The sequence below is a fragment of the Malurus melanocephalus genome, unplaced genomic scaffold, assembly GCF_030028575.1.
Source record: "Malurus melanocephalus ecotype Western Australia unplaced genomic scaffold, MMel_1.1 scaffold_348, whole genome shotgun sequence".
Taxonomy (NCBI): Eukaryota; Metazoa; Chordata; class Aves; order Passeriformes; family Maluridae; genus Malurus; species Malurus melanocephalus.
The window spans coordinates 148,800-152,287 of record NW_026623580.1 but is presented as its reverse complement, the minus strand read 5'-3'; positions in this window follow the sequence as shown (position 1 = coordinate 152,287).

Below are 3,488 nucleotides of genomic sequence, written 5' to 3'. Positions count from 1 at the left end.
CTAAACACAGCCTGAAATTGCAAATAACTTGCTGGGAAGCTGCAGTAAGCAGTTCAAAAGAGCATTCTGGCAGTAAAATTATTTTTAGCCAATTACATTCTCTATCTCTGCCTCTCTCATCGTTGCCACTGCTCTTTGAGCAAGCTGCCCGTTAGCATTTGAGAGGGAGCTCGCAAGGCCTTGATGTGGTTTCATGAGCTCTTTGCCTTCTAAGGACTCTACATGCAGGTTTGTTTGCAAATATTTCTCCTCAGGCTGGGTCATGCAACACCAGGGTCCTGCACAGCTCACCCAGTAGCCAAAATACACATTTTTGTACAGTTTTGAGTTAYGTTTTTTAGCCTGTGTCCTGCAGCCCATTACTGTCTGCCCACTTTTCTTTMATATTAATGATCACCCAACATACAGACGGGCTTTTTGAGGATGCTGATACAGCAGGGTTAAAATCTACGTTGACAGGTTACCCTGAGCAGAGAGTTTGTCTTCTAGGATCCATTACATGAAGAGAAAAATAATTATAACGTGCTCTTTGTAGGTGTCAATACTCTGTGTTTATTTGGCCTCTGAGCTGCTCCTCTGTAGCTCAGCTCTGCCCAAAGCTCCCTCACCCTGTGCTGCAACAATCCAGGTCTGGTTATCCAGGGAATCCAGGGGAGCTCAGCCCACTGAAGCTGTGCATGGGGAGTCCACCTCCCTGGTGAAATTCAGTTCCATCCACAACCTCTTTTCCTGTGTTCACATTTGCACAAAGGCAGCCTTCATGCTCCTGACTCCATTTAATCTTCCCCATTTCCCCTCCAAGCAGCTCAGCTCCTTTTTATTCAAAYCCTCCCCAGATTCACTTCCATTGTGCATTGTGGATGCAGTCCCTTGGCGTAATGAACTCTCTCACAGCTGTAGCAACCATTGTTGAATTGTCAGTTCTATTTAAAATGTCAGGATTAACTGTTACCCAGCTGGTCATCTGAGCAGGAAGAACATGGGCTCGTTTGCTGCTGCCTGCTACAAGGGAGACGTGAGAGATTTCTGCAGGGCAGCACCACGGCTTGCTAGGCTGAGAATTAAAAACCCTGAGCTCTTTCCTGATTAAATTCCACCTCTGCCTTACAAGTATCTAAGAGAGAAAATAAAAAATTGAGTCTAATTATAATTTTCCATTAATAAGTCAAGTCCATGTTTTGTACAGGGGGGAAAAAAATGCTTCAGCACTACAAATAATTTGTTAATCAAAAAAGAGTGGATGAGGCTTTCAAGCCTCAGGATCTGTGCCTTTTCAAAACAAATATTGCAGTTTCACAATACTTGCAACACAGCCTGATCAATGCTAGCACGCAGCTTCACATATGGATCACTGCTGCTGCAACTGCTGTCCATGGAATTTTTCATCCAGTTCTACTCAAAGTCCATCAAATGCATAGAGAATCAGAATTTTTAAACCAAATATTCCTAAAMCACAGATTTCTGGTTTGGATCCATACTCAGTCTAAAAAGAACATACTGGCTTGAAAGGGATTGACTAATTTGACATTAAGATATTACAGACTCTGTATAAAAAAGTTCTACAAATAATACAATTTCATCCACTGTCAGTCTCACTTTTGCATTTCCTCTCCTAGACAAGAGATCATGGCTTTGAAACGTTTGTCTCCATTAGTTTGCTTGCCAGTTTAAACACTTGTTCCAATTTAAGATAATTACGTATCATTTAAAAAGAAATTCACATCAGAAAATCTCATTAGAATTGTTTGCAATCAATTTAAATAATTAGCCAACATTATTACAACATGTTAGACTGATAGAATCATCTGCAGATGAGATCAATTTGTCATTTGTTGATTGTGGTTCAAAACATAGGTGAAATCCCAAGAAATTGCAATCCAACACTGAGAGTATAAAATTGTATTTTTACAAATTGAACTGGAGGGGAGTGCTAGGATWTGAYTGCCTGAATTTATTCCTGAGAAAAMTGTCAGCCAGAAATCATAGTTGKGAACTCAGATGCTGCTTGCTTTCACTTATTTTAAGTAACACAAGACCACAGGACAGAGATTAGTCTGATATGAATGTAGGAGAGTATTAATGTCAAGAAGCCTCCTGTACTTCCAGTGAAAACATTATTTATGACCCTCTGGGAAGAGCAGCACTAGGTTRCATTCAGCAAACTGTCCAGTGAGGAATGCTGGGCTCAGACACCTTTGCAAATTACTGGAGACAATTTTTGTATTTTGTAGGGTCAGGGCAGCTTTTGCTGATAGATTATCTCTATGCAGGAATATAAATATTAGACTGAAAATAAAACCAAAGGCCACAATGGAAGTTTGTAGCGACCATTTTTATTACTTAACTGGAAATACAATTTCTCTATGCATCCCTAAATCCATTTCTGTTCTAATTGGCCTGAGAAGTGATACAGAGTAGATTGCTAAAACATCTATTTTCATATAGATATATGTATGCATATATGTATATATATATATAAATTCTTGTATAATAGGAATTCCATTTAATCTTTTCCCATTTGTAAAACTTGACAGACGAGGTAGAAACTGTAAATTTTTATTAAGTGCTCCTTTTGGTGTCCTACCAGTGTCATGTTCTGCTGGCCATGAAGGAACACCCTTCACAGTGACAGAGTACAGCAAATTCCATCATTTTTATGCAGCATTGAAAGAGCACAGAATGTGCATTTTAGGGTACCAAAATGTCCCCATGAAGATCTTTTCCAGATGTTTGTTTCCTTTAAAACTTATTGTTTTCAAAATGTGGYTTTCCAAGTTTGCCTTTGGATGTCTTTTGTTTTGTTTTAAGGAGAGTGAAAATTGTCAAATACACACTCTCAGTATCAGGTGTGGGAAAGTTCTGGTAAATCTTGCCAGCAAGACACATTTAAAATGTAACTGATGCTAATTTCTACCTCTCTGGAACACCAGGAAAACAATGAAATTACCACTGAGTTTTTTTCTATTGCTTCCTTTTCTGGTTCATCCTGTGGCCTTCCAGACCAAGAGCAGATACCCAAAAAGTATAAAATGCCCACCGTTTTGTACCTGGATATTAATTTCGATTCCAAACTTCTCTTCTGGACAAAGAGGATTAAATTCTGTTTCCATTGCATCCCGTTGCAAAACACCTGCCAGCATCAAGAGGGCCAGAATTTCACCCAGAAATTTCACTCCACGCTACCTGCGAGGTTTCTGGTGGTGGTGGCACGTCCCCAGCTGGAGCTCTGGCTGCTGCACTTCCAGARCTCTGCAGGATCCCAGTGGCATCACACCAGAGGACAAAGGGCAGGGCATGCCCTTCAGGGATTTTAGTTTTCTAACCAGTAAATTGACATTATTTGAGGGGGTTTCTACAACAACACCTGTTGCTGCTCCTCTTTTTCTTTTTCTTTTTTTTCTTTTCTTTTCTTTTCTTTTCTTTTCTTTTCTTTTCTTTTCTTTTCTTTTCTTTTCTTTTCTTTTCTTTTCTTTTCTTTTCTTTTCTTT